Raw genomic sequence first — 8,806 nt, 5'->3', positions numbered from 1 at the left:
CTTCCAGTAGAAAAGCTCATACCAAGAACAAACTTAGCTGGTCTCTAAGGTGCTACTGGAAGGAATTTTTTATTTTATTTTGTTTTGACGATGGCAGACCAACACGGCTACCTACCTGTAACTGGAACATTAAAAAAATAAAATCCTTCCATTAGCACCTTAGAGACCAGCTAAGTTTGTTATTGGTATGAGCTTTCCGTGTGCAGATCTGGTATCTGAAGAAGTGTGCATGCACATGAAAGCTCATAACAATAACAAACTTAGCTGGTCTCTAAGGTGCTACTGGAAGGAATTTTTGTATTTTGTTTTGACTACGGCAGACCAACATGGCTACCTGCCTGTAACTAGAACGATAACAACTTTATTTTTTATACCTCGCCCATTTGGCTAGATTGTCCCAGTCATTCTGGGCTGCTTCCAACAGAATATTGAAACACAATAAAACACCAAACATTAAAAAGCTTCCCTGCACAGGGGTGTCTTCAGATGTCTTCCGAAATATAGTTATTTATCTCCTTGACTTCTGACGTGAGGGCATTTCACAGGGCGGGTGCCACCACCAAGAAGGCCCTCTGCCTCTTTTCCTGTAACCTCACTTCTCGCAGGGAGGGAACCGCCAGAAGGCCCTTGGAGCTGGACCTCAGTGTCCGGGCTGGACAATGGGGATGGAGACGCTCCTTTGGGCATAGAGGACAGAGGCTATTTAGGGCTCTAAAGGATCCTTTAGGATCCGTGGTACCATATTGACCCCAATATAAGCCGCACCTTTAAAATTGATTGTGTGTGTTGGGGGGAACCTGAATATAAGCTGCTCCATTCCTCGCTGCTCCTCTGGCCTTTGGGGAGAGGGCAGGGACTACGCACAGGGCTCCTGGCACTCTTTGCCCCACACTCCTGGCTGCATACCGTATATAAGCCACACTTTAACTTTTCGCAGTCAGAATTTGGGGGGAAACTGAGGCTTATATTCAGGCCAATACAGTATATGATCCCCGCAGCCTCTCGCAGTCACCAGTCTAGCTGCCGCATTCTGGGATTAGTTTCTGAGTCACCTTCAAGAGTAGCCCCACAGAGAGCGCATGGCAGTAGTCCAAGCGGGAGAAAAACAAGAGCAAGGACCACTCTGGTGAGACAGAGCAAGCTGGGAGGGTTTCAGATGGAGCTGGCAGACACCCACCCTGGATGCAGAATTGAGCTGCACCTCTATGGACAGCTGTGAGTCCAAAATGACCCCCAGGGCTGCGCAGCTGGACCTTTAGGGTCACAGTTACCCCATGAAGGACCAGGAAGAGCCCCTTGTTTCCCCAAAACAGCACTTGTCTTGTCTGGATTCAACCTCAATCCGTTAGCCACCATCCATCCTCCAACTGCCTCCAGACACTCGGGGCCTTCACCGGTTCCGATTTAAAGGAAGGAGAGTCCACCCCACCACTTCCCAAGGGAGAACGATCCACTGTTGAATGGCTCGGACTGTCAGAAAGTTCTTCCTGATCTTCAGAGTTGGAAGGTACACTCAAGCATCATCTAGTCCAACCCCCTGCAAAGCAGGGATGTCAGCTAAAGAGTTTCTGACAGGCAGGGGTGCTAACTTGAATAAAATATTGTCCTTTTTTGGGGGGGGAGAGATGAGCTCCATCCTGCATAATCACATAACATGACTGACACACACACACACTATTTGAATGGAAACTCACCTCAACTTTTTTTTTTGGAGGGGGGCAGATCCCTAAAATATTTTATTGGGGGGGCAAAGGGACCTCAATCCCTAGGAGTTGCCTCCTATGCTGACAGGTGGCCCTCCAACCTCTGCTTAATAACTTCCATTGAAGGGGAGTCCTTCACCATGCAAGGGAGGCTGTTCCACCATCAAAACTACAGTTACCAGAATTCTTTAAAGCCATAACTGCTTTAAATAGTTTGATACAGCTCTCAATGCATAGTGCATACGAAACCACAGTGGAAAGGAAATGTAATCCTTCCTTCGTTTAAAGAAACACACCAACTGAACACTAGAGGTTGCTGCAGACCGCAGGGTGAACAGAGACATGGTAAAGGAGACCTAGCTTCTGTCTGCAGATTAAAAACGTAAGTAAAAATAAATCTGGACCTGCCGGGTGGTCCACACACTCTCTCTCTCTCTCTCTCTCTCACACACACACACACACTATTACGTTGCAATCCCTATGCATACATTTCACTTAGAAGCAAGCCTTGTTAACTTCCCTATTACTTGATGTGCAAAATCTCACAGCCACAATTCAGCAAAGCTTCTCATGGCATTTTAGGCCAGCGTGCAGTGTTTTTGTGTAGCTGCTCCCCCTTATTTTGACATCCATTGTTCTTCCTCCTCCAAAAGGGAGGTGCTTTGTCCCCGGTTTTGTTTGTGTGCATCGCCGAGAGCGCTTTCCAAGCAGTATGAAATAAATAAGAGTACCTGTCCTCCTGTGTCGGTTCTGGAACTGCCACCCTAGGAGCAAAGGGGCGTTTTAAAGAAGTGCCCCCTTCCATCGGAGGCACAGTGGAAGGAGTGGCAAGACTTAGGAACAGTGAATCATTCCAATATAACGCCGGGAATTTTCTCCAAGTTCTGCAGTGTTCCTCTCCTGATCCCGGGGGTGGAAGAAGCCAGCACCCAAATGAATAGATCAGACTTAAGGGTTAAGGAAGGCAGCCAACCCTACAAAGATGCAGATTTCTATGTGATTACGGAGGGTTATTTTCAGCAGATTTGTCAACAGCCCTTCCGTGTCCCAAAGGCTCTCCTTGCCGTTTGGAGAGGTACAAGGCACCCACCACGACATCTAATCTTTCTGCCCAACTTAGCCTGCCTTTGGACAGTTTCTTTTTAAACTTTGTGATTCATGCGTGAACCCTCCGGTAAGCAAAAGTTTGCTGGTAACGAACAAAACAAAACAACACCCCCTCCAAATGTACTAAAGACACACACCGTCTCTCTTGAAGGCAGAGAGAAAAATAAGGTAAATGGTTTTATTACTAAGCAGAAAGCTGACAGCGAAATTACAGTATCAAAGTGATGAACTTTTCATAGAAGAAGAGAGGACTGTTTGGAAAAGCATTACAGACAAATGAAATCGTGGGCAGGATTTGAGAAAAGCAATGGAAGAAAAATGGCAAAATAATTGTAATAGAGGATTTTTTGCAATAGATAAAGATATAATGCAGTAGAAAAGGTTTGAGTAAAAACACTCGGCAGATGAGGGTGGAAAGTCAACTCGTGAACCACAGAATTGTTTTATTTACTTGGTTTCTTACCCACCCTTCACTCTTAACGTCCCAGGGTAGCCTGCATATATTCAACAATTCAATATTAAAAAATACTAGTCGCAAGAATAGGGTGGGTCCTAAAAGATACTTACAGCTCAAGCATCAAAAGGTCAGACTTAAAGAGGTGAGTCAGAAAAAATAAGAAAGCAAAAACTCTTTTCGAAATGTGCCTTATTTATAACCCGAGCCTCTTGTTCACCTGTATGGAAGCTTTGACTATCCAAGGCTGCTAGTCATGATGGCGGGATACTCTTGAGAATCATGGTTGCTGGGGAGGAGGAACAGGGCGATTGCCAAGGTGATCAGGCCCCGCTGGCGAGTTTCCCAGAGGCATCTAGACAACTGCTGCATCCAAGATGATGCTGAAGCAGATGAATCTCCGGTCTGATCCCGCTACATGGCTCACCTGACATTTTTACTTGCACCACCCTTTATCCGGCGAGCTGTACAAAGCTGTGTACCTGCCACCACCAACACAATTCACTTTACCCCTACAATAACCCTGTGGGGTAGGTTTCCCAAGGTTACCTTGACATTCATTCATGGCCCTGAGATTATTTAACCAGGGTGTATGGAGTGATGTATGGAAGTGAGAGCTGGACCATGAAGAAGGCTGATCGCCAAAGAATGGATGCTTTTGAATTCTGGCGCTGGAGGAGACTCTTGAGAGTCCCATGGACTGCAAGATCAAACCGATCCATTCTGAAGGAAATCAGCCCTGGGTGCTCACTGGAAGGACAGATCCTGAAGCTGAGGCTCCAAGACTTTGGCCACCTCATGAGAAGACTCCCTGGAAATGACCCTGGTGTTGGGAAAGATTGAGGGCACAGAGGACGATATGGTTGGACAGTGTTCTTGAAGCTACCAACATGAGTCTGACCAAACTGCAGGAGGCAGTGGGTGACAGGAGTGCCTGGCGTGCTCTGGTCCATGGGGTCATGAAGAGTTGGACACAACTAAACAACAGCATGGAATGTTAAGACACGTCCTGCTCCTTCTGGGGCAGTTTTAGAGATGTGAAGGCCCGGCAAAACTCGGAAAAATTCGAAAAAAACACGTGTTTTTTTTAAGCCTGGTTTTTTCCAAAAAATTGGAAAAATAGATTATGGAATGTTTTGATGAATAAAATATTTTAAGATAAGGGGTTCAAATATTTTATAAATCGTTTCTTTAAAAAAAAATGTATTATTACAGATTATTCTAATTTCTGTGAGCACAAGCAAGTCCTAGGTTACAAACTGAACTCTCCAATGCAAGAACAAGACACATTTCTTCCTTTAGGAGGTGCTGTTGTCGCCAGACAAGAAAAAGGTTTCAGTTTTGTTTTTGCATGCGTGTGGTATGCATTGGTTCTGTTCCTCTTCACTAGGCCTCAGAGCACTGAAATAAAATATAGACCAACGAAAAGGGCCTGAAAGTATATACTTAATTACAGCTCAGAAAATGATTCTGATTAAATTTCATTCCCATTCATTGAAACTTAGTCCCACTTCCTTCTTCAGTTCTTTTTATGAGAATGTTTTTTTAAATACTGTGGAGAGGAAATATGAATAATTGTTACTTCTGGATTTTTAAAGATTGTTTTGGAGTTTTTATTTGTTCCACATAAACTAGTAAACAGTTCAGAAGATTGTTGCTCCATTTGTTACAAATACAAATAAATATTTTTAAAGTAAATTCTGCTTGTAATACTGGGTAATTGTTTGGATACACTATATTTTTAATATGCTAGTTGTGATAATTTTATGCCCATTAAAATTGTCCATAGTTATATTTTATGTTTCTAAAGTAACAGAATGACTCTCAATCTGGAAAAGAAAAAAGAAGTGCTAACGTAGCATTTTTTTTAATTTTTCTGAAAATTTCCGTTTCCCCCCGAAAAAACCCAGTTTTCCGAGCTTCAAAATTTTACACCTCTAGGCAGTTTGTCCACCTTTGGTCCCCATCAGCACTCAGCTCTCACCTGTGGCTCCTAGAAGCGGCCACAATCCCGGGAATGAAGCCGCCCAGAGTGTCAGGGGCAACCCAGTCAAGATATATAAAAATTCAGTGCTGAAAACGCAGCTGTTTTTCACCCCCGGAGCCGCATCCCACCCCAAGGCTTGAAGTTCCCCACCCACCGGGCTTCACGTGAACAGATGTGCCCTAGAGGAAAAGACTGCAGCCACACTGCTCCTCTCTCTTCTCTTTAATGGCGGTGAACTGGTTGCTAGAGAGATGACTTGGTGACTGCACTCAGTGACAACTTCCAGATTGGACTACTGCAACACACTGTCCGTGGGGCTGCCCTTGGAGGCATCTCAGAAACTTCACTTTGGTCCAAAATGCAGCAGCCAGATTACTGGCTGGGGTTCCATTTATGTATCAGCCCCCCCCCTTTTTTAAAGCCACACTGGTTGCCCGTAGGGCTGGGTGATATATCATCCAAAACCTGTTTGAAGTCCATAATGTGATAGCAGTTTCGTAAATTTTTCAACCTGGCAATATATCGCTAATCATGATGCGTCTGTGTGTGCTTTGCAAAAAAAACATGATGTGGGGAAGACCGTGAAGCCAGCCAATGCCGTTGTATAGCTCCATCCTTATTTCAGACATTGTGATATACCACTTCTTGTTCCGCCATTTCTAAGAGGATCTTGGGAAGTGTGGGGGACCTTAAGTAGCATTTTTAAAATTTACGTTTTGAAAAACAAACAGACCCCCCAACTCCAAAAAACATTCGATTCGTTTATGTGTTTCAATGCATTTATTAAATTCTTACAAAACAGAATACAAAAAATTCTGGCATCAACAAGGTGTTACGAAGGAAAAAATTCCATCAAGCTGTATCAGTTAATAAAGTGCTTGGTTGCTGTTTTCTTATAAGTTTTTATTTTTTATATATTTTTATGTTTTTTTTCTCTTTTTTTTTCTTTTTTAAATTTCTCTCTCTCTCTTTTTTTTTAAACCAGTCCCTTTCTGAAGGACTTGCTGCTCATATAGTCCCCAACGGTACGTTAAGGTGACTGCACGTCCAATAAAATAAAACCTAAAATTTAAAAGCTCCACAAAACCTTTGGCAGTCTTTCCGATAACCAGAGGAAAATATTTCTCCTGGACTGAATCCCACCCCCGCCAAAAAAAAAAAAAGCATGTGAAAAGAAACAGATTTTCACAGTAAAATGTTGCTAACCAACATCTAAGGAAAAGTAAAATCTAAGAGGAAGGAGACGTCGTTTAAAGAGATGACACTCCCACCACCCCCACCTCAAATTTGCAGTTAATACAACTCATAATAAGAGGTACAGGAAAAAAGAATTTCACAAAGAAAACCATTGGGGGGGGTTGGTGGAAGAAAGAGAAGTTTAAACTAAGAACTTTGGCAAGATAAGGGTTAAAAATCCATGCACAGTTTAAAGACTTAGGAAGGGGGGAAGATAACACAAACCAAAGATAATATACCTGGAAAGCTACCTTGAGAAGGCTGGTTAAGAGGATGTCAAAGGGGTACACTGGATTTAGTCCCTGCCATGGAGACAAGAGTTCCCCCATATCTCTATGGGGCGCAAGTAACTTTGAACTCAGTTTAAACTCTTCTGGCTTCCAAACCAGGGGAACTGTGGGCTTCAAGGCGATCCAATAAAGGGTTTTCTATCCATACCAACACTGATTGGGAGACCCAGCAAGTGGAAGGACGCAGGTTCGCCTGACCCCGTTCCCAAAGCCCAGAATCCCTTGCATGTTGAAAGATCGAGCTTTGGTGTGTATTGTAGTGTTAGACGCGGTAGGAAGACCAGTAAAGAAGTAAGGGGGGGTGAGGGAGCCTTAAGAAGAAGAGGAAGAAAACGTATGTTTTATCTCTGAATTGAGCGGTGGAAAAAAAGAAATCAAAGCGCCATCAGTTTTGGTCACACACACGAAAAGGTGCACGATCGCGGGAGTAAGGAGAAGGATCAGGATTTTGCTCACGTCCTGAGAATAAACATTAAACTGAAGCAAATTTTCACCGCACCCCCGGAAAGCCTAAATATATTTGGGGGGGGGCATGGGGGGAAAATCCAGCTCACTGGCTAATCATGACTCACCTCCATTGAAATGGAAACTAGACAAGTTAGCCGTAACTGTTGTTTTCCATGCAATTTATTAGCCAGTGTTGTGTCTCCCCCCCTAGGACTCAAGCGGACTTCTTTCCTCCCTAGTTTAAGCAAGCTTGGGGGGGGGGGGAGCTCATCACTATGTTGGCAAAAGCCAACCCCAACCAAGCAAGTCTGGGTTCCTGATCTGACTTGGCAACGCGAGAATGGGAAGGCAGGATTGTGTCTTTCTTTAAAAGAAACAAAAATGACCACATGCCAAACATCACAATCGCCTGGCGTTTTTCAAGCCATGAAACAGTCATCCGATCAGAAATTGAGGGAGCAGGAAGAGTTGACTTTCAGCAACACTCAAACCCAATTCCATGCACAAAGATGCACAACTCAGGAAAGAAGAGGTGGACTTGATTAAACTTCCATTATGGGTTTTGCATCCATTATGCTGAATGATTTCTAATGCTGGTTTGCTACCAAATCCAGGAATTTCGTTGTGGCGCGATCCGAGCACATTGCCCGTTTGCACACACAAAATAATGCACAGCCTTGCCCAGAGAGGGTATGCATGTGAAGGTATACAAGCACATGGGGGGGGGGAGAGAAGAACCGCAACAGCCATATTAAAGCACTCCAAATCATTTTATTCTGCAACAGTGCGCACTGATGCACACTCCACGCAGTGCCTGCCATTTCATTTTCATTGAACGTCGGGCAAAAGTCAAAAAGACCGAAGTTGGGAAAGGAAACCTTTGAGCAGTCCTTCACACGCCGAAATTATCCTGAGAAGTCCCCCTTTATTTGAAGAGAGGAAGAGAGAAAGAGAAGGGAGTGGTTCTTGCCAAAGAACTTTGGTTCGAAAGCCAAACCACACAAGCTTAACCACAACCCTGCGAGTCAACAACTCAACATGGGCTTGTTCTTGGGGGAGTTTCCAGCACTCCTGAATTTTGGCCCTTCAGTAATGAACCGGGTGGGGTGGGGTGGGGTGGGGCGCTTGTCCACCCACCTTCCCCGAAACAGGATCACTAACGCAGAAGAACATGATCCCATACAAATTATCTGGCCCTCTCAGAGGCAACCAGGATCACTCGCGCCACTGCCTGAACAGTGTCAGCGGAATACGACGACCTCGTTGTTTCTGGAGGAACCGACACGGCTGCAGACCAACTTACCTATCTGCAACTTCTACTGTAGAAACCACTGTGTGTTTCTAAGATATTACATGCGTAGTACTGGTGTAGTACTGAATAAGTGGGCTTAGACAAAACCCAAAAAAAGTCACAGGTAGTGTTCCTGTGCTCAAAAGATCTGCTTTTAAAAACAAGGGTATGCTGTTTTTCAAAGGTACGCCCGGCACCCTGCCCCCGCCGCAGAAAAACAACACCCCAGGGAGAAATCGGCTATCATTTTAACGTTGCCACTGCAAACGTTAAAACCCGTTTCTGAACCTG

Source organism: Lacerta agilis, chromosome 18 (assembly GCF_009819535.1).
Source record: "Lacerta agilis isolate rLacAgi1 chromosome 18, rLacAgi1.pri, whole genome shotgun sequence".
Taxonomy (NCBI): Eukaryota; Metazoa; Chordata; class Lepidosauria; order Squamata; family Lacertidae; genus Lacerta; species Lacerta agilis.
This window is presented reverse-complemented; position numbering follows the sequence as displayed.